Genomic DNA, 26,825 nt, shown 5'->3' on the forward strand with positions numbered 1-26,825 from the left:
CATGTATAATAATCTATCAATTTATATTATTTTATATTACAAATCCAAACTTTATACTATAAGTTGGTAAAGGTAGAGTTGTGCCATTGAGTCAGTGTCGACTCCTAGAGACCATAGAGCCTCCTGTGGCTGTCTTTGGTAGAATACAGGAGGGGTTTCCCATTGGCTCCTCCCATGCAGTATGAGACGGTGTCTTTCAGCATCTTCCTAGATCGCTGCTGCCCAATATAGGTGTTTCCTATAGTCTGGCAATCATGCCAGCAGGGATTCAAACCAGCAACCTCTTGCTCCCTAAGCAAGTTACCTCCCCGCTGAACATGAAAATTGATATTCATATAGTGTATTATAGTAAATTGTCAGTAGTGTTTCCTGTGTCTCTTAGCAATTGAATGCAAGATGGAGGAGGAGGAGGAGGAGACGGAGACGGCGGTAATGGGTTATAGTGGCCTGACCATTGCTGAACTTTGCAATTATCTGGTTTCAAACATTTATTTATTTGTTTGTTTGTTTGTTTATATTTAATATATGTTTATACCGCCCAGAACTTATGTCTCCGGGCGGTTTACAAGAAGATAAAAACAAAGGTAAAACATTAGTTAAAAACAAAAACAAGAATTGTAAAACACAACAATTTATTTATTTTTTTAAAAAATCAAGAATATTCCAAAAACAATATTAAAACAATCAAAACAATATCAGTTAAAAGCCTGGGTGAACAGATGTGTCTTTAAAGACTTTTTAAAAATCATCAGAGATGGAGAGGCTCTTATTTCACTAGGGAGCGCATTCCATACCCTTGGGGTAGCAATGGAGAAAGCCCGTCCCTGAGTAGCCGTCAGATGAGCTGGTGGCAAATGCAGATGGACCTCTCCTGATGATCTCAATGGGCGGTGGGGTTCATGATTAAGAAGACATTCTCTTAAAAACCCAGGGCCCAAGCTGTTTAGGGCTTTATAGGTTATGACCAGCACCTTGTATTTTGCCCGGAAACATATTTGCAGCCAATGTAACTCCTTCAATACGGGAGTAATATGGTCTCTCCTAGATGATCCAGAGACTGCATTCACAAACATGAATGTGCCAGTTCCTAATTTTCAGCTGTGTTGGTCTTCTGGTAGCAAGCATGAATTGTAACCTTTGCTAAGCAGTGTCCACCCTAGTTAGTTGGTTATTAGTGACTGCATCTGAGCATTGTAAGATATTCCCCTTAGGGGATGGGGATGTAACTCAGTGGAAGAGCATCTGTGTCCTTGCATGCAGAAGGATCACTCCCTGGCAGCATCTCCAGGTAGGGCTGAGAGACAGTCCTGCCTGTATACTTGAAGAACCTCTGCCAATCAGTGTAGACAATCCTCAGCAAGATGGTTCAATGGTCTGACTTGGTATAAGACAGTTTCCTATGTTCCTATAGTCCTAAGAAGTTTCTCTCTTCCTCTGCCCTTTTGAATTTGCTGCTGGGTTACATTTCCCATTTGTGCTCCATATTATTTTATTTTATTTTATTTTATTTTATTTTATTTTATTTTATTTTAACATGAATATTCCACTCTTCCACCAAGGAGCAGTGTAGATGGTTATGTTTATCCTCACAACAACCCTTTGCAGTAGAAACATAGGAAACTGCCATATACTGAGTCAGACCCTTGGTCCGTCCAGCTCAGCATTGTCTTCACAGACTGGCAGCAGCTTCTCCAAGGTTGCAGGCAGGGATCTCTCTCAGTCCTATCTTGGAGATGCTGCCAGGGAGGGAACTTGGAACCTTCTGTTCTTCCCAGAGTGGCTCCATCCCCTACGGGGAATATCTTACAGTGCTCACATTTCTAGTCTCCCATTCATATGCAATCAAGGCGTATCCTGCTTAGCTAAGGGGACATGTCAAGCTTGCAAGACCAGCTCTCTTCCAACCTTTTGCATGCAAACATGCAGATGCTCTTCCCAGAGTGGCCCCATCCCCTGAGAGGAATATCTGATAGTGCTGACCCAGAGTCACCTGAGGAGTTTCATGGCTGAACCATGATTTGAACTCAGGCCTTCCCGGTCCTAGTCCAGGACTTTAGCCAGTATACCACACTGGTTCCCAGAGACGTGACATGTCCATCCCTTGCATTTATCTTGCATGTCTGGGCCTTCTGACATCACTTTGGAAGAACCTAATGCTGTGCTTGGTTCCCCGTGACGCATACAGCCCCCTTTCAATGGTGCACTATACCCCCATATTGCCAGTGGTGCCTGGTTAGCTTTCATGGATTACATAGGAAGCTGCCTTATACTGAATCAGACCCTTGGTCCATCTAGCTCAGGACTGTCTACAGTAACTGGCAGCGACTTTGCAAGTTTTCAGGCAGGAGGCTTTTCCAACCGTACCTGGAGATGCTGCCAGGGTTTGAACCTGGGACCTTCTGCATGCTTTCATGGGTAACATAGGAAGCTGCCTCCTACTGAGCCAGACCCTTGGTCCACCTAACTCGGTGTTGTCTACACTGACTGGCAGCGGCTTCTCCAAGGTTTCAGGCAGGAACAGAGAGGGGTAGCTACTGACTTGGTGTAATTTTATTTTATTGTTTATGTAAGCCGCCTTGGGGATTCTTCTGAGCTGCAAAGCAGGACAGAAACCACATAAATAAACGAAACATCAGAATGGTTGGGCCCTTGCCTTTCGTGGGCCGGCTTGAGGCGCCTTGGGAGAGATGAGCCAAGGAGGGTTTCGCAACTTGACCCTTCCTGGTGCTTTGCCAGGCTGTAACTAGTGGTTGCTACACAAGCCGGAACACAGCCACGAACGCTGACAAAGCTTCTTCGAGGGCTGGCCGGGAAAGGCGTTCTATCTCCCACCTCCACCCACACTCCAGATCACCGGGAGAAAAGCACAGTTGGAAATATCCTGCCTTACGTTTGCTCCTATGGTTCCCCCACCGCACCCCGCCTGTCCGCCCATTAATCTAGCATCACTATCTCTTCTTCCAGGTCTTAACATATATTCCACACCAGATTATCCAAGAGCCTGGAGGGACAGGGCAGGGTGACAGGACAGATCCAGCAAGGAGGCAGGTGAGAAGGACACAGGGACATAGCAATAGCAATAGCACTTACATTTATATACCGCTCTATAGCTGGAAGCTCTCTAAGTGGTTTACAATGATTTAGCATATTGCCCCCCAACATTCTGGGTACTCATTTTACCAACCTCGGAAGGATGGAAGGCTGAGTCAACCTTGAGTCCCTGGTCAGGGTCGAACTTGTAACCTTCCGGTAACAGGGCGGCAGTTTTATCACTGCGCCACCAGGGGCTCTCAGGAAGCTGTCTTATACTGAGTCAGACCATTCATCCATCGAGCTCAGGATTGCTGCACAGACTGGCAGCGGCTTCTCCAAGGTTGCCGGCAGGAGTCTCTCTCAGCCCTATCTTGGAGATGCTGCCAGGGAGGGAACTTAGAACCTTCCTCATGCAAGTAGGCAGGTGCTCTTCCCAGAGAGGCCCCATCCCTGAAGGGGGATATCTTCTGGTGCTCACACATGTAGTCTCCCATTCAAACACAAAGCAGGGCAGACCCTGCTTAGCAAAGGGGGCCATTCATGCTTGCTGCCACAAGACCAGCTCTCCTCTTGGACAAGTGACAAGTACCACATTGTAGATATCAGGCAGGGCCTGGAGGGCCACAAAGAGGTCCAGAAGGCCACAGGTGTTCCAGCAGCCTAAGCACTTAAGTTCCAGAAGAATCCTGATGATTTCCAAAGCTTTGACCTTTAGCTCCGGGCTGGAGTCTTTCAAAGATGCACAGGCCAAGCTGAGACCCTCAATCCATACATTCCTTCATTATGGTCACAGACCAGCACAGTTTACAAACAGAAGCCCAACAGAAAAACCTAGATAACTGATAGGGTTATGATACGGTAGTTAAGCCCATAGTTAAGCATAAAGATCAGTTAACAAAGATTCTTTATGAACTCCTGGTGGATTTTACTGGCTATTAAACAGAACTTAGCCACATTATGAGATCTTGGGTCATTCTGGTTAGTTACAAGATAAGCAAGATAAAAAGAATCTGTACAACCTGGATGGCAGCTAATAAAATTGACAATAAAGGAGCACATGAGCCTTTGTTTCAATGTCTCCCAATTTGCAGAGATGAGTACGTTCTTTGTAGAGGGGTTTCTCAGGCCAAGTGGAGACCCTTGTTTTACAAAGCGACTAAGTGGCTTATTGGGGAGAACTGGTCTTGTGGTGATGAGCATGAATTGTCCCCTTAGCTAAGCAGGGTCTTGGCTAAGCATTTGGAGGGGTGACTACATGTCAGCACTATAAGATATCCCCCTCAGAGGATGGGGGCCGTATTCAGTGGAAGAGCACCTGCACGCTTGCACGCCGAAGGTTCCAGGTTCACTCCCTGGCAGCATCTCCAGGAAGGGCTGGGAAAGACCCCTGTCTGGAACCTTGGAGACGTTGCTGCCGGTCTGGCAGAGGCGTAACTAGGGAAAACGGCGCCCGGGGCAAGCACTGAAATGGCGCCCCCCCCACCGTGCCCCCCCCGCCGCCCCCCCAACATACTACATTATACTTAGGTTTTTCCTCACAAGCGCCCACCACCGCCGCCAAGCCAGGCCACTGACTGGCTGCCAGGCGCCAGCAAAGCAATGGGGGGGCACAGGCGGCACGGAAGGGACCGCTTGTGGGGAAGGGGGCACCGACGCGCTCCCTTGACTGCTGCAGCGCTGCTGCACTGAGCAGGAAAAATTTGTATTAACAAAAAATTAAAAAAAATTTAAAAAAAAATTGGTCATGGCAGCGCCCCCCATGTGACCAGAAAAGATGGCGCCCGGGGCACATGCCCCCCCTGCCCCCCCTATAGTTACGCCTCTGTGGTCTGGGTAGGCAGAACTAGATGGACCAATGGTCTGACTCAGTAGAAGGCAGCTTCCCATGTTCCTAAATAAATAATGCTTAGCTCCAGCCTAGGCTTAGGCCTCATTCCCCTTAAGATGGCCAATCGACATCAGGGCTGTTTCACTTCAGAATGCAGGTGGGGACTCATCACTGAACGTTTCCCCATACACTTTAAAAGAACTACATGGGCTGTCAATAAGTTTCCAGTCTAAATGCAAAGTGCTGGTCAATACCTAAAGGTAAAGTGTGCGGTCGAGTTGGTGTCGACCACAGAGCCCTGTGGTTGTCTTTGGTAGAATAGAGGAGGGGTTGATCATTGCCTCCTCCCGCGCAGTATGAGATGATGCCTTTCAGCACCTTCCTAGATCACTGCTGCCTGATATAGGCGTTTCCCATAGTCTGGGAAACATACCAGTGGGGATTCGAACCGACAACCTCTGGCTTGCTAATCAAGTCATTTCCCCACTGTGCCATAAAGCCCTAAATGGCTTGGGTCCGAGGTATTTAAGAGAACACCTTCTTCATCATCAACCCAACCACCTATTAAATTCACCTGAGAATGTCTGTTTGTGGTTGCCACCAGCTCAGTTGGTGGCCACTCAAAACGGAGCCTTTTCTAGAGTTGCCCCTGGACTCTGGAACGCGCTTCCTAATGAAATTAGAGTTTCCCCTTCTCTGGATACGTTTAAGATGGACCTGAAAAACATACCAGTTTAGCTCGGCTTCTAGTTTATAGTTTTAAAGCTTCGGGTTTTAGAGTTTTTTATTTGTCTTTTTACATTGTTTTAATTGTGTCAATGTTTTAATGGTTTTTAGATTGTGAACCGCCCAGGGACTTCTTTTTGTACGGGGCAGTATAGAAAGGTAAGAAATAAAATAAATAATAAAACTAAAATACATGGAGAGACAGCTGCAAAGCTAGAGTGTCAGAGGAAGTTTTCTTCCCTGGACATGCCAGGGTTCTATTTTTGTGTGCATGGAAGAGCATTCGATCAGGCGGACCCCTATCTGCAGGCAGGCTGGAGTGGGTCTCCAAGCTTTCCAACTTTCTCCATCTGGAGAGAAGTGGAGAGAGAGAGAGAGAGAGTATTCTATGCCTCACTGGGGTATTATGAGGACACCATTAGAGTTTGGGAGGCCCTCCTTTGACAAGGAGGGGAACACAGAAAGGCAGGGGTTACATGAGTCCTTGACACTGATGGACTGACCTTCAGACTGTGGGAGATTTGGCTGGGCCCGCCATGTCACATCGGTTCCTCTCTCGAGTTGGCCGGGATCAGTGGGTCTTCTGCCCGCCCCCTCCAAAGCCTCCGGAGGTGCTGAGAACACTGTTTCGGCATCCCTCCCAGCCCCTGTCGGCTCCGGGTGCCAAAGCACCGTGCTGAGTCGCAGAGATAGATGGCCACAGTTCTGGAGCACATTGGAAGCGCCTCGCTTTGATGTATGGCTGGCCGTGCTTGTAGGAAGTGCCGAAAGCATCCATTTATCAGGCCTTTCGCAGTGTGCGCGGCTGGAGTGGAGCAAACAGATTTATTTGAAGGAGGCCCACTAACCCTCTTTAAGCCGTTTGGAGGGAAAGGGCTCCTTCCCTCCAGTTCGGTGAGCGGCTCCATCGACACACATGTGGGATTCTTCCCAGACGCTCCCTTGGCAGATCCGTCGGAAGCAGATGCATCTGCTGTTATTGATTGCTCCAAGGCATCTCTGGAACTGCTGACTCCCGGGCCGTAATGACCGCGGAAGGTGAGCCACAGCGGAGGGTGGCTCCTCCGACATCTTGGGCTCACATGGAAACGGCCGCAGAACTCACCGGAGAAGGGCTGATTCCAACATGCGGGTTCGCTGCTGGCTTGCACATCGCGCCTGCGTGGCATAGCGGCTAGAGCGCTGGACTAGGACCGGGAAGACCCGGGTTCGAATCCCCCATTTGGCCACGAAGCCCCCTGGGTGACTCTGGGCCTGCCACCCGTCTCTCAGCCTAACCTGCCTCGCAGGGTTGTTGTGAGGAGGAACATAGCCACGTGCACCACTCTGGGCTCCTTGGAGGAAAAGAGATAAGGCAGGGATTCTCAGCACCGGGTCTCCAGATGTTGTTGGACTTCAACTCCCGTAATCCCCAGCCCCAGTGGCCTTTGTTGAGGTTTATGGGAGTTGAAGTCCAAGAACATCTGGGGGCCCAGCGTTGAGAATCCCCTGATATAAGGGACGTTAGAAATAAAATAATTAGAAATAAATAAATAAATAAATAAATAAATAAATAAATAAATAAATGTAAAATAAAATAAAATAAAAATTTGCATGTTAAAAATAAAATAAATAAATGTAAAATAAAATAAAATAAAAATTTGCATGTTAAAAATAAAATAAATAAATGTAAAATAAAATAAAATAAAAATTTGCATGTTAAAAATAAAATAAATAAATAAAAATAAAAATAAAATAAAATCACTCCGTGCCTTGTGGCCAAAAGTGCAGGGACATCTGAAGCGGCCTTATACCAAGAAAGACCACTGCTCCATCTACAGCAGCTCAGTATTCTGCCTACAGCAGGGTGTTGCCACCTGTGGTTCTCCAGTACCCTGAACTACATCTCCCATCATCCTCAGCCACAATTTATTGTGGCTGGGTTTGATAGGAGTTGTCGTTGAGCAACATCTGAAGGACCACGGGTTGCTCTGCACTGACTGGCAGCGGCTTCTCCAAGGTTTTGGGAAGGAGTCTCTCTCAGCCCTACCTGGAGATGCTGCCAGGGAGGGGACCTGGGACCTTCGGCCTGCAAGCCACTGTGCTCTGGCCCCATCCCCTAAGGCAGGGCTAGGCAACGTGGAGCTCTCCAGATGGGGATGAACTACAACTCCCGTCATCCCCTGCCACATGGCTGGGGGTGATGGGAGTTGCAGTTCAGCCACATCGGAAGCCACATTGCCTGCCTCTGCCCTAATGGAGTAGGGCAAGTGACATCTTACTGCTGGCAGCGCTCACACATGTAGTCTCCCCTCCAAATGGAAACCAATTCATGCCTACTGCTGAACTGAAATCGTTTTCAACTAGAGGTGCTTGAAGGGCTCCCAGGGGGGTACTGAGAACCCTCCTGCTGCCTCCACATGCTGCATCCAGGCTGTCCGTTTGCCACTTGAAGACCGCTAGCTTGTAGCCGATACAGCCTCAGCCGTGCGTGCGCTACAGAAGGCGGGTGGAGATCGTGCTCCTCTGCTCCTGATTGGCTGTCTGTCTGCTGAAGCTCAGTGTACCCCTCCCCTCAGCCTGACTGACAGGCTTCAGAAAATTAGGACTCATGTGCATGGTTCCCTATAACAGAGATTCCCAGATGTTGTTGACTACAACTCCCATAATCCCCAAGCAAAAGCCATTGCAGCTGGGGATTCTGAGAGTTGTAGTCAACAGCAGCTGGAAATCCCTCTTAGAGGGAACACTGCTCATGTGTTATCCCATTGACATTCCGGGCAGCAACAGCAGGAGAGAGGTCTTGCCTTCATTCCTTTGCTGTGGGCTTCCCAGAGGCATCTGGTGGAGCACTGTGGGAAACGGGATGCTGGACTAGATGGGCCTCAGGCCTCGGATGATGTTATGTTCTAAATTAACAGGACAAATAAACTTGTCCCATTAATTTCAGTAGAAGTACTTACTCTGGGTGTAAGCCAGTGACTGGAATAGCCTGTCTCATAACTGTAACATTTAAGTGTGTGTGTGTGTGTGTGTGTACACACAAACACACTCAACATCTCTCTGGGGTACCTGAGCTGGAGGGACACATTAAAGATGGTTGGCAGATGGAATGGAATGGAACCATGGAAAATGGTGGTTGGCCAGGCCTGCTCAACTTCGGCCCTCCTGCAGATGTTGGCCTACAGCTCCCATAATCCCTGGCTATTGGCCACTGTGGATGGGGATTATGGGAGTTGTAGTCCAAAAACAGCTGGGGTGGGGGGCAAAGTTGAGCACGCCAGTTCTAGGTCTGTAGATGGGACCATAGAATAGATATCTCGGGCGAGGTAGACCTTGGTTGGGTCATATCACAGAACCCAGTCTTGTAGACCAGATTGCCACTGCTCGTTCTTTAACTGCGGCCGTCCGCTGTGTGGACTGTCGGGGACAAACAGAAGATCAGCCTGGGGTGTCCACCTTCTGACTGCCAAATATATTTCAGGTAGGATTAATGTAGCTAGGCAGAACTGGACGAAAGGAAAAGTCCCCATTAGTCAGAACTTGGCAGTATTGTGTGCGGTATACTTTGTTAATGAATACACTCGCTTTGGGTCGGAGACTACGGGAAGATTGCACTAGTATAATTTTGCTTTACGAGGTTTGGATTCCTTTTGTCAGCTCCTGGGAGTGCGTTCATTCAAATAGGCATGCCGCGTTACCGTGCTTTAATCAATGCAGTGGGCATCTGTCCCTAAGGTTAGAGTCAGATGACGAGGGCTAAGGACTTGCCGTGCTAAGTATGGACTCCTCCGCTGAGCGATGGAGGCTCTTGGTCAGGGGTGTAGTGGAGGGAGACATGCAGGGAGGATGGAGTGCCTGTACTTCACGGCTTCTCTTGCTTTTCGGGTGGGCACGGCCACCCTGGGGGCTGCAAGGGAGAATGCCTCCTGCACTAAGTTGCAACGGCGTCACTGGTCTTGGCGAATATAGGAGGAGGCCTTATAACAAGTCAGATCCATCCACCACAGGATTGTCCAGTGTCCATACTGGCCAGCAGCTGCTCTCCTGGGCTGCTGAGAGGCTGGAGGAGTTTCCTGCCTCCCCAACGACACTTTCTCCTGCTTGTTCTGGAGTAGAGGAATGAGTGGATGAGGCTTCTTTAAACAACAGAGACCATTTGATATAACTAATTCATCCTATGGGACCATAGTGTGTGCTCTCTCTCTCTCTCTCTCTCATATTGCTGTACAGCCTGATATGTTCATCTCTAGGTGGTATAAAGGTAAAGTGTGCTGACAATTCGATTTTGACTCCTGGCACCCACAGAGCCCTGTGCTTTTCTTTTGGAAGAATACAGGAGGGGTTGACCATTGCCTCCTCCCATGCAGTAGGAGATGATGCCTTTCAGCATCTTCCTAGATCGCTGCTGCCCGATAGAGGTGTTTCCCATAGTCTGGGGAACGTACCAGCGGGGATTCAAAGTGGCAACCTTCTGCTTGTTAGTCAAGCATTTCCCCGTTGCGCCACTTAAGGTGGGGCTAGGCGGAGTACAAAATTTAAAATATTTAAAAGTTACAAATTAGAATACATAATAAAAACAATAGAATAAAATATATATTAAAGGAAGTTTTTACATTATTACAATTAATTCTAATTAAAAGCCTGTGAAAACAGGAGTCTTGAGGTTCTTCCTGAAAACAAAGAGAGAAGGAGATGCTCTTATTTCAGTAGGGAGCCTATTCCAAAGCGATGACTCTGCTGTCTGACACTTGGCTGGAAACGTCCAGTCTGGTGGGTGGGAGAGCAAAACATATTTTGCGGGGAGCACCCTCTACCCCTTAATACCCCTCAGAGTCCTCCAGAGGTCTTACTGTCTATGTGAATTCCAGGTTTGTTGGTTTGCATTCATGGCAACATCTCTCCCACACGGTCTCCAAGGATTCGCGGGAACGGTTGAATCTCCTTTTCGTAATTGTCTTTAGGCTTTTTGGCCTCAGATGTTCTTAAACTTAAATGCAGACAAAACTGAGCCCTTATTGACTGGTCTACCCCAGCGCAGAGGTCTCGGGTGCTTCTTTTCTTCCCCCCTTCAGTAGGATTTCTTTTTATCCTTCAAATAATGTTTGTGACCTCAAAGTCACGGTAGCTTCTGAGTGTGCTTTGAACCTCGTATTGATCATGCAATTAGAGCAACTTGCAGCTGCTTCAATGGTCTCGCCAGAATGAGGGTTCAGCTTCAGATTTCTTGAAACCTCCTCTGTTTCTTTTCTATAATGTTTGTTATTTGTTTTTCATTGAAGTATACATGCAAAAGGGAAGAAAACAAGCCACACATTGATTACTGATGCAGTTTCAGGTAGGGGTGAGAGAGTGCCTCTTTCCCATTCTTTTATTGCTCTTCTAGTCCATCCCAGTGGCTGACCTGCTTCTTCCAGACTCCAGTTAGTTTGAAGGTATCAAATCAATTCCAGATTTGGAATACGTACATTTGTTGTTTGCTTCTTTGTTTATATATAGCAACCATCTGTGGACCTGGTGCTTTGCAAAGCATGAGAGGACAAGACAGGCCTCTGTCCTGGGGGGCAATCTAGAAATTGACACAAGGGAGATAATCGAGGAAGGTGGTGGAGGCATCATTCTTAGGTGGTGAAATGTGCGGGGTGCAATTGTACGGCAGGGAGAAAGCACAATGGGAGTGAAACCTAGGAACAGAGGAAGCTGCCATATGCCGAGTCAGACCATTGATCCATCTAGCTCAGTATTGTCTTCACAGACTGGCAGCAGCTTCTCCAAGGTTGCAGGCAGGAATCTCTCTCAGCCCTATCTTGGAGATGCTGCCAGGGAGGGAACTCGGAACCTTCTACTCTTCCCAGAGCGGCTCCAACCCCTGAGGGGGATATCATAGAGTGTTCACACATGTAGTCTCCTATTCAAATGCAAACCATGGTGGACCCTGCTAAGCAAAGGGGACAATTGATGCTTTCTGCCACAAGACCAGCTCTGCCGGTTCTCCTCTGAGTAGCTGCCAGCAGCCATTTCTCCCATAAGCCCCTTTGAAAGGATGGAACAAAGAAGCTGCCTTCTACTGAGCCAGCGTGGTATAGAGCCAGCATGCTGTAGTGGTTAGAGTGCCGGACTAGGACCGGGGAGACCCGAGTTCAAATCCCCATTCAGCCATGAAACTAGCTGGGTGACTCTGGGCCAGTCACTTCTCTCTCAGCCTAACCTACTTCACAGGGTTGTTGTGAAAGAGAAACTCAAGTATGTAGTACACCACTCTGAGCTCCTTGGAGGAGGAGCGGGATATAAATGTAATAATGACGACGATGATGATGATGATAGCAATAGCAATAGCACTTACATTTATATACCGCTCTACAGCCGGAGCTCTCTAAGCGGTTTACAATGATTTTAGCATATTGCCCCCAACATTCTGGGTACTCATTTTACCGACCTCGGAAGGATGGAAGGCTGAGTCAACCTTGAGCCCCTGGTCAGGATCGAACTTGTAACCTTCTGGTTACAGGGCGGCAGTTTTATCACTGCGCCACCAGGGGCTCAGTGATGATGATAACTGTGTAAAATAATAATAATACTGAGTCAGAGCTCTGCTCCATCTCGTTCAGTGTTGTCTGCACTGCCTGGCAGCAGCTCTCCAAGGTTTCAGGCAGGAGTCTTTCCCAACTGCTTCCTGAAGATGCTGCCAGGAAGTGAACCTGCGGCCTTCTGCATGCCAAGCAGATGCTCCACCATAGCACCAGTGGTACAATATGCAGCCAGACATGCATGCAGGAGCCCCATTCAGATGAATACAGGCTGAGAAAGGAGCTTTCTCATTGGGGTGGAGTGCATGAAGACGGTCCTGAGCTGAATCTTGTGCTGGTCTCATTCGTGGTAGCTGGTCTGGTGGTAAGCAAGCATGACTTGTCCCCATAGCCCCTGGTGGCGCAGTGGTAAAACTGCCGCCCTGTAACCAGAAGGTTACAAGTTCGATCCTGACCAGGGGCTCAAGGTTGACTCAGCCTTCCATCCTTCCGAGGTCGGTAAAATGAGTACCCAGAATGTTGGGGGCAATATGCTAAATCATTGTAAACCGCTTAGAGAGCTTCCAGCTATAGAGCGGTATATAAATGTAAGTGCTATTGCTATTGCTATTGCTATAGCTAAGCAGGGTCCGCCCCAGTTGCATTTGAATGGAAGACTAGAAGTGTGAGCACTGGAAGATCTTCCCCTCAGGGGATGGAGCCGCTCTGGGAAGAGCATCTAAGTTGCAAGTTCTCTCCCAGACATCTCCAAGACAGGGCTGAGAGAGACTCCTGCCTGCAACCTTGGAGAAGCCGCTGCCAGTCGGTGAAGACAACACCGAGCTAGATAGACCAACGGTCTGACTCAGTATATGGCAGCTTCTAATGTTCCTATATAATCCCCAGCATCTCCCAAGAGGGCTGAGAAAGACATTTCTCTGGAACCTGGGAGAGCTGCTTCCCAGTCAGGGCAGAATTACAGACCTTAATGGGGGAGTGCTCGGAAGATGGGGCCATTTTTGTTGGGAGAGAGATCCTAGGTTCGACCCCTTGCGTCTCCAGAGAGGGCTGGGGAAGATCCTTGCTGTGTCCCTAACCTTGGAGAGCTGCTGCCGGTCAGTGCAGGTGCAGACAACGCTGACGGAGAGGGACCCATGACCTGATCCAGGATAAGGCAGGTCCCTACATTCACACAGCAATGAGGCAGGAAAATGCATGCCCCATGCCACTGAAGCAGGCACGACTTCCCCAGTATTGATTTTAGTGATGTGGTTTTAATGTCAACAACCACCCTGAGCCTTTTGGAAGGGCGGTATAAAGATTTGATAATAAATAAATAAATGAAAATGAAAATGACAATTATTTCGGCTCATCTTCTCGGTTGCACCGAGCCACAGCCGGCCTCATCCAGGCCCTTCCCGTTCTCCTCTGTGTGACCGTCGATTCTCTTCCCCTGCATATTTTGGTTTCTAAGAAACGCCTTTTATCCATTGCCAGCCTGTTTCAAGCCTAGTGAAGGTCAGCAGAAAGGGATCTCGAGATATATTCTTTCCACGGCTGGGGCTTTCAGGAGCGCTTTCCTGGATTCCCCAGAAGCTAAAAAGTAGCATTTACACAGTAAGCCTTGTAGATCAAGGACTTCGGAGCCTTTCAACATCCTAAAGCCTGCACAGCCTTTCAACTCTTATTCCCAGCCCATTGGCAGAGAGAAGAGAAAGAAAGGAAAATGAATAGAACACAAAGCCTTCTGCCTGGAGGCCTGGTGGAGTAGGTCTGGAATCAGAATTGTTTCAATCTATGTAAATATCAGGAAATTAAATTCCATATGTTCCATGCTAGATGCTCCCAGCTGCTGCAACTGGAATGGCAAGTCGACAGTTTTCAACCGGTTGGCCACATTCTCCCTTCCTTCCCCCCTCTCTGAAATAAAGTGCCGTTCCTAGAAAGGGCGGGAGAGGGATAAATTGTCGCTGCAAGGGCAGAAGAGCAATGCATCGGAGTGACTCAGCGCCAGGGAGCTGACAAGCGGGATCACCGGACGGACAGGGAGATCCGCACGAGGGTGGGAGCTGGAAGACCCCAACGAGGGTCTCCATGTTCTTGGCCGAGGTGCTTCTCCAAAATATGTTGTTTATTCTGAAGCGTATCGGAATTACACCCATATGGGGAAAGGGGCTTGGAGGGCGATTTGCAGCTCTTTGTAAATCAAACTTCTGTGCATCGTCAAGTGGCAGAGGGGATGGAAATGAACGATTCCATCCCTCCAACAATTGGCAACCGTCTCCAGTATGCTGGCCGGCGAACCGCTGATCTCGCCAGTGGTGCATCTCCATCCTTGATCTTCAGGGGCGAATCTGAGACAGTTGAATTAGAGTGTTGAGTTTGGCCAAGGAAGACCCAGCTTCCAAACACGTGTCGCTCTCTGGGTGGCTATCCACAAGCTGCTGGGCCTTCCATCGAATCTAATTTGCTGGGACTTCTGTGAAGATGAGTGGCGTACACATCTTGAACAGTGTTGGGTGAACTCTACTTGGTTCACCTTGGTTTCCATTTGCAGGTTGCCATCTTTCCTTGTGAGCAGTTGTGAGAGGGACATGGAGTTGTGGAGTGGCTTCCAGACTAATTCGTCACAGGAACATAGGAAGCTGCCTTATACTCAGTATTGTCTACAACACAGACTGGCAGCAGCTCTCCGAGGTTTCAGGCAAGAGCCTCTCCCAGCCCTACCTGGAGATGCTATCAGGGAGTGAACTTGGGACCTTCTGCATACAAAGCAGGGGGCCCTACCACTCAGCTCTAGGCCCTTCTTCTCATATGAAGCTGCCTACAGAGTCAGACCCTAGGTCCATCTCGCTCAGGATTGTGCACTGACTGGCAGCAACAGTTCTCCAAGGTTTCAGGTAGGAGTCTCTTCCAGCCTTACCTGGAGGAGCTGTCAGGGAATGAACCTGAACCTGTCAGCGTGCAAAGCAGATGCTCTGTGCTGAGCTATGGCCCCACCCCCCAAAAGCTTACATAGGAAACTGCCTTATACTGAGTCAGATCATTGGAACATTTGGCTCAGCGTTGTCTACCCTGGCTGGCAGCAGCTGTCCCCGGTTGCAGACAAGAATCTTTCCCAGCCCTACCTGGAGGGATTGAAGCTGGGGTCTTCTGCAGGCAAAGCAGATGCTCTGTTGTTGAGTTACAACCCCATCCTCATCATGGCTAAGCACCACTGGAATCAGTAAGAGAAGCTGGCCATAATGCATTTCAGTCCCATTAATTTTATTTATTTGTATGTTTGTTTGTTTGTTTGTTTGTATTTATATGTATATTCCTTTGTCCTAAGACCCCAGGGCAGTTAACAACAAGATTTTTTTTTTTAAAGCAACTCGATGAAAACATAAACACAGAACAAATGCAGCTTAAATATTTTTTTCTAAGATCCTGGGACAGCTTATTGACCCAAAGCTTGAATGAAAAGGCATTCTTCACTTTCTTCCTAATGGCTAAGAGAGAGGGAGCCTTGCAGGTGTCAGCCGAGAGTGAGTTCCACAGCCTGGGGGGCCATCACTGAAGAGGCCCTGACCCATGTGCTTGGCAAAGAGGCCTCAGCAGTTGTCAGCCCGTGGAGGAGAGCCCTCTCCGCTGATTTAGGGAGGTGGGTAGATTCCACTGGGAGCAGACGGTCCCTGAGGTCCTAGGGACTTGCACCTACTCTGTTCTCTGAGCTTTGTTCCATCTAGCCCATTCTTGTTGAGCAGTGGGGTTTCAGGACTGCACCGCCCCTCCCAGAAGGGCCCCCCCTGTGTTCACCACTGGGAGCTTAGCACCAGAGCTGACCCTGTGGTAGCAAGCATGCCTTGTCCCCCTTTCTAAGCAGGGTCTGCCCTGGTTTGCATTTGAATGGGGGGCTACATTTGAGCCCTGGAAGATACTCCCCTCAGGGGATGGAGCCGCTCTGGGAAGAGCCTCTGCATGCTTGCACACATAGTTTGCCACCTTGGAGAAGCTGCTGCCAGTCTGTGTAGACCATACTAAGCTAGGTGGGCCAGTGGACTGACTCAGTATATGGCAGCTTCCAATGTCCCCTCTTTCCCTACCTTGCCCTTTGCGGAGAAGGATACAACGCTCTTTGACAAGAACTTATTTTTGCACCGCTGGGGCTCTTGCCTCCTTACCAGCTCTAACCACCGGAGCATGCTCGCTCTCACTCTATTTCCTGCCAGAGCAGCCACACACGTCCAAACACAGAGATGGCACGGCGCCATCCGGAGCCTGGCCCACACCGGTGTCTGCCGTGAGAAAGCACTGGACTGTCCTCCAGCCCGGGATGCCTGCTCCCCGCCAGCCCCGATTCAACTCTGCGACAAGTGTAATGGCCTCTGTTTAAACATGTGGCCTTGTGGCTTCTGCTGACATCATTTCAGACATTCAGTCAACAAGTGGGAACGTCCAGCCCTTTTTGTGGGGAAGGGGCAGGGGAAGTTACTCAGCATTGCCTGTCTCCGAAGGTGAGAGTCACTGGAAAAAAACGGCCACTTTATTGTTCTAACCTTTCCTTTAAATATAGCGTCGATAGCCCTGTTTTAAATCCCTTGGCGGGGTGGGAACAGGCTTTCTGCTGTCCAGGCCCCTTTTGGACACACTTAGGCATTATTTTATGGAGCTGACAGCGGCGGAGGGAGGGAAACCCAAGAACCATGTGTGCGAAACGAAAATATATTTATCCGTGCCTCTCAAGAGAATCATTACCTATTACAGACCTGCCAAAGCATGCTTAAAAAAAATATAAAAAGGTTATTCCTTCTCAAGCCTTCCCAAGGGGGTTCAGTTTTCAGGTTTAAGCAGCATACCCTTTAGGAACGGTTACAAACTGTTCTCCGAGTGGCCGGTCGGAGAAAGTCTTCTTAATACACCCTGAAAGGATTATTTGTAGGCTCTGCCAGTCGAGGAATATTATTAGAGGCAATGTTTTGAAACAGCAGGCCTAGGAGGGGGTGGGGAAGAGAGAGAGAGAAAGAAAAAGAAAATTGCAAATATCAAAGGGAGCAAGGTGTTTTCTTCAGTATTTACAAAGCACCTTACTGCAGGCTTGTTAGTTTCACCAGCCCTTTACAGATCTGCTCCTCCGTTCCCAACTGGCAAATCTGTCAGCATGCAACCTCCTCTGGGCTCTCATTATATGTCAGAGGAATTCCTTGCAATCTACATTCTTGTGCTCTCCTTCATTTCCTTCTAACATGTTTCTAATACTGGGACTTTGACTGGAGGTTCAAAGAAAGAGGTCTACAGAAAAGCCCTTTTGCTAAACCCCAAACATACCAGGGCATTTGGTGGTGGATGGGAAATGGGAGTTTATTAATTGGCTGATTTAGAGACAGGTAAGGTCCACCTTTTGACATGAAAAAGCACCTCTAAGGGACACACAAACCAAATTCACAAAGAACAGAGGGCCTAAATATAGCATCACGGAAACTGTAAAAAGGAAGAAAAAGACAGGCAGACAGAGCAGTTCACATATCTATCTTCCTTGTTAAGTTTTAGGGTTCCCATTAAGACCTTTTTGTTTGTCTGAGCTTCTGAGGAGGAAAGCTCACGCAGAGTGCGTTCAGAGCTAATTCAGAGTGAGGGCAATGCCTATCCAGGAAGCAGTGCTCTCACTCTGAATTAAATTTGCTTCCTTTCAGCGATCTCTTAATGTACCAAATCTGATGGGAAGTTGTGACGATGGCCCTTTTCAGATATTGTATGTGTGAAGGAAGATGGTACACAGCTGTGGGTGTTGGGGGTGGAGTGGGTAAATTCAGCCTGTGTGTGTAGGCTCATTTCAGATGTTGAAATGATGCCAAGCTCTGCAGCCACCCACAGCCTGAGCCCCACAGACACCACTTGCCATTGTGCCCTGATGGAGGCAGCAGAACATCAAAGGCCCCAGGTAGTAGTCATGTGCCACAAACAGCACTGAAAGCCAAGTTTTGTGATGCAGCCTTCCCCCCCCCTTTTATTACTGGCCAGACACCTGCAGTCTCAGAAGGCAAGATTAACCTGATCCCCCTGCCTCTTTAGCTCTCTCTTTGAAGTCTAGCATCTCTGTGTGTTTGCTCACAGCTGGGCTTCTCTCTTTCTTCAGGTGGAGGAGCTCACCAGCTGCAGCAGACTCCTCCTGAGTCCCTAGGATCCTGTTCCAGGATGAGCTGGGCCACTGCCAAGGCAGAGATCCCGGTGGAACACAGACCACGGAGGGCTCCAAAGGGAAATGGCACCAAGGCTTCGGATAACTCCAAGCAGGCGATCGGGAGAGCTGGGAACAACAGGTATAAGATGGACATTGCTCCAGCAGATAAATGTATCGTGGGTTAACAAAGCAGAAAGATAATGGGCAAGACCTTTCGACACCCGCCTCCTTTTGTTGCTCTGATGTTGAAGGCAAGGGTACTGCAGCTACAGTACCAGTTCTAGACACAGCGTTCCACAGTCTAGGATCGGCTGCTTTTGAGCTGTCAAGTGCTGTCCTCGCGGTTGAGGCCTCTTGGGGCAAGTGTCCCGAGTGCATGAATCCAAACATTTTCTCTTGCTTCCGGTTTCTCTGCATCGGATGGCATCTCTACTGCAGTAATTGACAAGTTGCATCGCTTTATATATACAAATATATATATAGCTACTGCCAGATTGGCCCTGACCCTTTCCTGGGGAATGCAGTGGTGGTGGTGGTGGTGGTGGTGGTGTGTGTGTGTGTGTTAAATGAGCTTTGCCCAATTTTCTAAATGCTGGCTGGCTCTGGTGGTACTGAGGGACCTCTGCCTGGACTGGCAAGTTCCCAAAGAGCTCCTCTGAGTCAGAGGATGAAGACAGGGCCATGTTCTTGGGTCATAGTGGGAGTACGGATTCTGATTCTCCTGCTCTGGAGGAGTCCCAGCAGCTCAGGAACACCTGCAGTCTGGATCACAGGTTTAGTTTTAGGCTTCTTGTTAAGATATTTTTGTTTATCTGAGCTTCTGAGTGGGGGGCTAATTCAGAGTGAGGGCAATGCCTATCCATGGAGCACTGCTCTCACTCTGAACTGTCCACCTCATCCCCCCAAGTGGAAGGTGGATGGGGGGTTTCTTCCCAACTGGCCACCTTATCCCTCAAATGAAAGGGAGCCCAATCTGGGGTAATGACCTCCTGTACCTTCAGGGTAAACGTCCAGTAGTCTTGGCTTTGCTGGGAGGTCTTGCCCTAAGGGCTCCAACTCTATGCTAGAGCATCTGCTTTGCATGCAGAAGGTCCGAGGTTCAATCCCTGGCAGCGTCTCCAGGTAAGGCTGGGAAAGACTCCTGCCTGCAACCTTGGAGAAGCCGCTGCCAGTCCGTGTAGACAATCCTGAGCTAGATGGACCTAGGGTCTGACTCAGCCTAAGGCAGCTTCCTTTGAGAATGGGGCTGTAGCTCAGTGGTAGAGCATCTGCTTGCATGCAGAAGGTCCCAAGTTCATTCGCCAACAGCATGTCCACATAGGGCTGGGAGGGACTCCTTTTTGAAACCATGGAAAGCCACTGCCAGTCAGAGTAGATCATACTGAGCCGAATGGGGCAATGGTCTGATTCGGCACAAGGCAGGTGACCCTGTGCTGCTGTTCTCATAATTATAGCCACTTACCTGCTTTTGTCTGCTCTGACTTTACTTCTGATCAGTTTTTCTGGATCCAGTATTTGGGGGGGGCTCTCTATCTGCTTTCTCTATGTGCCCCCCCAAAGTTGTCCTTGTGTTGGTGTCCCCCAAACACTTTAGTCTCTCCTCTAGGGAAAGTCCTCCAGCATTTCACCCCCAGTGTACGGAAACGTACAACTTTGCTTGTTTTAGCAACAATTATCTTTTCACAAATCCCTTTGCCCACATGTTGGCTATAAACAAGGGGTATCCCTCACATGATGTCAGACAGGCAACCCCCGTCATGATGTAACCATTTTTAATCAACATGTGGCAATGTTTCCCTTGGTCTCGTTTTTTCTTCTTCTACCAGCAGTATTTTTAAAAGCAATTAAAAAGCCTGAGGCTTTTTTACAGAGAGAGAGAGAGAGAGAGAGAGAGAGAGAGAGAGAGAGAGAGAGAGAGAGAGAGAGAGAGAGAAATGGGTTCCAACCTCTGGGACAGAAAAAGCAAATATATTTTTAACGAGCAAGTTATTCAACCATTGCTAAATATTTCCAAGAAACAAAACAACTGAGGTGCTTGTATCCAGGAAGACTTGCATATCTCAAAAAGTATAAGCACCATGGAAAAATAATCCAGACGGATTATAAGTGCAATGTTAGCTGAAATTAAAAGCAGGCTCACATATTTAATTTTTTTTAAAAAAATCATTTGAGAGACTTTAATTCATTAGTTCAGGTTCCCCCTTCCCAAGCGCCGGTCTCTGGCACTTTTAATAAAATGGACCCATTAGTCTTGAACACCTTTGGAATTAACATGCCTTGAGGTGACTTTCTACACACACACAGACACAGACACACACACACACACACCCCTCCAGCCCCTACCTGTTCTAAACAGAGCCACCATTTTTGCAGAAGCTGGGTCCTGAGTCACATGGCCAAGGTCTCCCTTGCTCGTTCTGAGTGTGCGCTTGGAATTCAGATGCCTACAATTAAGCAAGCAATAAAAACGGCGAGATAAACTGTGGCAAAGGACAAGAGAAAAGTAAGAGCACGGGGGTGTAACAACAATGCAGCCGGATGTTCTCACCTGAGAAGTTTCGGTCTGAATTCACTGGTGGCTTTGCGGGCAGCCAAATTGGCTAAAGCTTTTAGTGGGCTTGATGGTGGGTGGCAGCAGCAGCCGTAGTGGGTCTTACAGGCTTCAGCCAACTGGCAAAAGCCTCCCCGATCCAGTAAAGCACCAGGATCAACCCTGCACGGGAAACTCAGTAGACAGGAGTCAGACCCTCGGTCCATCCAGCTGAGGGCTGAGAGAGATTCCTGCCTGCAACCTTGGAGAAGAGGCTGCCAGTCTATGAAGACAATACTGGGCTAGATAGACCAATGGTCTGACGCAGTATATGGCAGCTTCCTATGTTCCTATGTTCCTATGGTTCCAGTGACTTCCCCTCATAAGACCATTTGAGAAACCCTGTTTTTGCTGTCTGTAGAGGGGATGCAGAGAGTGGAATGCCCAATTAATACAGGAACATAGGAGCAGGCAGGTGTCGCTCTCAGCCCTATCATGGAGATGCTGCCGGGGAGGGAACTTGGGACCTTCTGCATGCAAACATGCAGGTGCTCTTCCCAGAGCGGCCCCATCCCCTAAGGGGAATACCTTCCAGGGCTCACGCATGTAGTCTCCCATTCAAGTGCAAACCAGGGTGGACCCTGCTTAGCAAAGGGGACAATTCATGCTCGCTGCCCCAAGACCAGGTCTCCTCCCAGGGCTTACTTTTGAGTAAGCATGCACAGAGAGTGGAAGTGTAAACACATTAGACAACTTGTTTGTGCCCAAGAGAAACTGAAAATGGAAGAGAATTTCTGGGCTTCACTCAAGGAGAAACGTTAGAGCATTTTCTCAGATAGTTGCTCCACATTCCTACCGGGAAATTAAGACGGGAAAAATGGAGGCTTTTGAATTATTTATTCATTCATTCATTCATTCATTCAGTTTTTATACCCACCCACCCCTTCCAAATAGCTCAGGGCAGCATTGCTTCCCCCCTGGAAAAAAGACTCCAAAATCCAGAGAAAAAGCCAGACGAGGAGGATTTTGTAAGCACTGCGTTGGGACCGGGGCAGTTCACCCCATCAAGAATGGGCAGGAGAAGCCTCTTCCCCTAGTCCAGAAGCGGTGTGTGCTCTTGATGATTGATTTGTCAGTTAAAAACAAGATTGGAGGCACCATCTGTGATCATGTCCTAAGCAGCAGCTGGGTTAGCTTTCCCTCCTGCCGTATTTGGGATTGTGTGAACAAGCCAAATATTTAGCTCCGTGACATGAGAACATTCGCCTAGTGGTTTCTACAAATCAAATGGCACAGGAGCAGCCCTGGTCTGTTTTTTTCACATCAGTTGGCAGTCCTCATGCAAATGCGTGTGTCACCAGGGAGGGGCTTCAAACTCCCTAGACCAGGGCTGCCCAACTTCGGCCCTCCTGCAGCTGTTGGCCTACCACTCCCATAATCCCCACTGTGGCTGGGGATCCTGGGAGTGGCATCCCCCAAACAGCTGGGGTGTCCGAAGTTGAGCAGGCCTGCACTAGGCAGCCCTTCCTTGCCTTGATATTGATCTGGGGACACCAAGCGGGTGAGACCTGGCTGGCCGTGGCCTTGTTAAACCTGCATGCTCAGAGTCATTTAAAATGCCCTCTCTCATCTAAGCCGATTAAAACCACATTGAACAAAGTGTAAAGAAGGAAATGCCTTGATCTGGAGTGGCAAAGGTCAGAAACAACATGAATTATTGGGTAACTTATTTTGTATCCTGATACCCTCTTCTGCTCAACTCCAGATGCGAGGTGAGCTAAGAGCCCGGCATTAGGGAGTGTGTGAAGTCTGAGTCTGAGGAGCTCCTGGGAATTCCACCTGATGGATCGTGCCTTGTTGTAACAAATGCATATTTCGTATTCCGGGGCTGCAGTCAAACGAGAAGCATCGGGAATGTGCCCCCAGTGCCGGAGGCCGGTGGAGTCTGATTAATGCGAACAGAATTAGGACTGTCTAGAAACGCCAAGAGCTGATAACCTTCCAGAAGGATGTAAATGCCAGGAAGCAAAAGGAAACCCTTGAGGTGGGTCATCGTAGAAAGAGAAGGAACAACCTTTAGGCTAAGCATCAGGGCAAGAAGAAGGTCTACTACTGAACACTCCCGGTAGACCTCATGCTGTTACAATGATCTCATTGTAACGAGAGCTACGACAATAATCCAGTGCTATAAATATCCTCAGGAATGTGGGTGTCCCCCCAGTGATTACGGACCAACTGGGAGCCAGTGATTCAAGCACAGCAATTGCAGTTCTCTGTAAAGATCATCTAGTGAGGGGAGCTCAGGATGGGAACGATTCTGGTGTGCTCTCCAAGTAATCTCCCCGCACCAATTGTACGGAGAGAAAGAAGGCTAATTAGCCTGGCCAACTCAGTTGCAAATGTGAACCACATTTCCATAAATCTCACATTGGCAGCAAGGAAAGTGAATGACATGTTTCTCTGGAACTCCCATCATGTTTTCCCCAGGACCTAAGCTCGGTAATTGCACAGGAGGGCAATCTTTTCCTTGTCTGTTCTTGATGTTTTAAAATCTCAGCACATAATGGATGGGAAGTGTTTTGAAGACTCCTGTTAGCATTACCATAGACCACCTGGGAATGAGTGTTTCAAAGGCCATTGGAGATGGCCATCGGATTGATCTTCTGATGGATAAGCTTCTTCTTCACACAATGAAGAAGAAAGGGAGGAGAGCAGGTCTTGTGGTAGCAAGCATGACTTGTCCCCTTAGCTAAGCAGGGTCCGCCCTGGTTGCATATGAATGGGAGACTAGAAGTGTGAGCACTGGAAGAGATTCCCCCTCAGGGGATGGAGCCGCTCTGCAAAGAGCATCTAGGTTCCAAGTTCCCTCCCTGGCAACAGCTTCAAGATAGGCTGAGAGAGACTCCTGCCTGCAACCTTGGAGAAGCTGCTGCCAGTCTGTGTAGACAATACTGAGCGAGATGGACCATGGGTCTGACTCAGTATAGGGCTATAGAGACAGCCATGACTTTGTCACGTCCCTTCAGGGTAGCACCAGTCTGGAGGAGTCACCTCAGATTAATGGCTAGAGTCCTGGGCCCAAATCCTCTCTCTGGTTTTTGTTACTCCACAAAGACCCCAAGATCACCTCAACCCAAGTCACAGAGCTGTTGCCAGGTCAAGATCTCTTCGGCTTCTGGCCCTTCACCATCGGCACTCTGGATCTTAAATATCTCCTGACAGGTGGTGCAGTTCTCACCAGAGCTCGGAAGACCCATCTAGCCCGGAAGTATTGTGAGACCTCAGCGAGATTTCGTGGGTCCTCTCCAAAGTCTCACAAGAGGACGCTATCTAGCTGTGTTTTGCCTGAGGGTTCCCTGCAGGGCCAGGCATCATCAGGTTGGGCCAGGTGGTGCATGGGATCGTGGCTCATTGGTGCGACTGTTGGTCTCCTCCATGGGAGAGGAGCCGCCCGATCCTCGTGACCTCAAGTCTGACGCCGTTCGGTTCCCCCACACACATCTTTACTTCGACTCTTCCACCAATAGATGGAAATGAATGAGCCAATGGGAAACTTCCCTTAGTATATATCAACGATGGGAAACAAGCACTCGAAGTATGGAGAAAGTGCCTATCCTTCACCTAACCACAAGCATCCAGCATAAGCTCTGATGACATCATTATATTTGTTCCCCCCAATACATTGTAAACATAGCTGATTTTTAATATGCTTATTTTGTGCTGTGAACCTTTCACAGAACTGGCTGATCGTATGTCATCTTTGCCATACCTGCTTAGTCTCAAGATTTTGAAAACTACTCTGAGATTGGGGGGGAAGAAGGAAGGATTCTTGTTGGGGGTCCCCCTCCAAAAAAAATATATTGAGCTAACGGTAAATTGGCTGTCATTCATAAATCGATCACCTTTTCCAAATGCTGCACCAACAGCTGATTACGGTTGCTCAATAACGCATTGATTCTTGAGTATTTCATAACCTGTAATTTGGAACACATGCCATCGAGATCAAGACCAGTTCCAGATTTTAGAGGGCAAATTGCTCTGAATGGGCCCCCTTCCACATAAGAAGCTGCCTTATCCCATAGGAAGCTGCCATATACTGAGTCAGACGTTTGGTCTATCTAGCTCAGCATTGCCCTCACAGCCTGGCAGCGGCTTCTCCAAGATTGCAGGCAGGAATCTCTCTCAGCCCTGCCTTGGAGATGCCAAGGAGAGAACTTGGAACCTTCTGCATGCAGGTGCTCTTCCCAGAATGACCCCATCCCCTAAGGGAAATAACTTACAATTCTCACACATGTAGTCTCCCATTCTGATGCAAACCAGGGTGAACCCTGCTTAGCAAAGTGGACAGTTCATTCTTGTTACTACAAGACCAGCTCTCCTCCTCTGTGGTGGTGGCCTTCTTGGGAGAGAATCTCTGCCCCGCCCCATAAAAGCTATGTGCACAAAGCTCCCCTCAAGATTGAGGGGGCCTTTCTGAGGAAGAGAAGGTTGCCCTCTTTCCCACACTTGCAGCCTTCTGTGATGTCCCTGGTTGGCCACTGCATGAAGGAGGATGCTGGACTAGATGGGCTTGATCCAGCAGGGCTTTTTCTTATGATCTGACTCTGCCAATCCCCAGTTCTGACCCTGATCAAGACGGTTTCCCCCGCTTCTCAGTTCGAATTATTTATTGCTTAGAACCCAACCCATCACGATAGAAAATGAAAAATTAAAACGAAAGGATCACAATACAAAATGGAGTTAGAAGATTTGCCTAGTCTGAAACAAGAGAATCACAATATGAAATGAGAAATCAAGAGCCTCCTAATATAAAAGCTAAAAAAAGAATTGGTGAAATTCTCAAGATGTTTTTATTAATTCGGATCCACTTTGAGTGCGCGGGGAGGGAGCCCTGGGCGGCCGGATTGGCTGCCCACACGATTGCCGGCTCTCGCGACCCACGCGCCGTGGCTACTCCCACTCTAGAACCACCGGGTTTGCAGCCGAGCCCAGTGGTTCTTACGGTCTGCAAAAATCGGCAGCAGTGGCAGGCCGAGCAGCCACTGGGCCTCCAGTCTGGGCCAGAGGTCCTTGCACACTGCAAGGTTCCCCTTTCTGCGCAGGTGCGCTGGAGCGTCTCGCCGTTTGCAAGGACCACTGGACCACAGGGTGGGGAGAGGTCTGCTCCATTCACACACACCCCACTCCACCCCCCGGACACGCACATTGGCGGCTAAATTAAGGTAACTTTTGGTGGTTCGGCATGGCATGGCAGCCGTGGGGCGAGCACGGAGTGGTGGCAGGAGGTACCCCGGAGGCCCCCCTGGTCCATTGGAACAACACCCCCCCCCCCGGATCTTGGAGGCCACCGGCTGGGTCTCCAAAGTCTGGGGGTTAGAGCTCCTCTGGTGGGAGCCGGGAGCCGGGTAGGACGGCTTTTCATGCACCCTTGATAATATGCTGGGGACAGAATATGGATGGGCCCTGCCCATCTTACCCCACTTCCAGTCCCCACACAATCGTTTCCCCCTCCTCCTCCCTTTGCAAAGGCACAGCCGCTGACCAGGAGCTTGCTCTCTCGGCACTCCTCCGACCCTGTTTAGGATCGTGTGAACAGCCCTGTCCTCTCTCCACCCCCTCCCTCTCTCTCACACCGTTGTTTTTCCTTCCCTGGTACAAAATGCCCTCTTTGGCCCCCGTGAGACTCAGCCGGACAGAGAAAACAAGTGAATCGATAGAGCCCTCGACCACGTTGTTTTTGCTTGTGGCCACAGCGCAGGGGTGGTTTCCCTGCTGCAGTCGCTGCTGATCTCCTGTTTTGAATTTTTCAAGAAGCTGACGTCTAGTGACACTTCAGACAGATTATTACTCACGGCAACCTTGCTCACCTATTTCTGGGCCCCGGTTATCCGCCTCGGTGAGTCATCCGGCTCAGAGTTGCCGTGAAAAGTGGGCGAATGAAAAGATCCCTTGAACCTTGAGCAGCATCTGACCTTTTACTTTGAAAAGAGAGAGAGAGAGAGAGTGTTTTGCTCATCAAACAGTGATAAAAAGGCGAAGGCCTAAGTGGGCAAGCAGAAACGC

This window comes from Hemicordylus capensis, chromosome 17 (assembly GCF_027244095.1).
Source record: "Hemicordylus capensis ecotype Gifberg chromosome 17, rHemCap1.1.pri, whole genome shotgun sequence".
In the NCBI taxonomy this organism is placed as follows: domain Eukaryota; kingdom Metazoa; phylum Chordata; class Lepidosauria; order Squamata; family Cordylidae; genus Hemicordylus; species Hemicordylus capensis.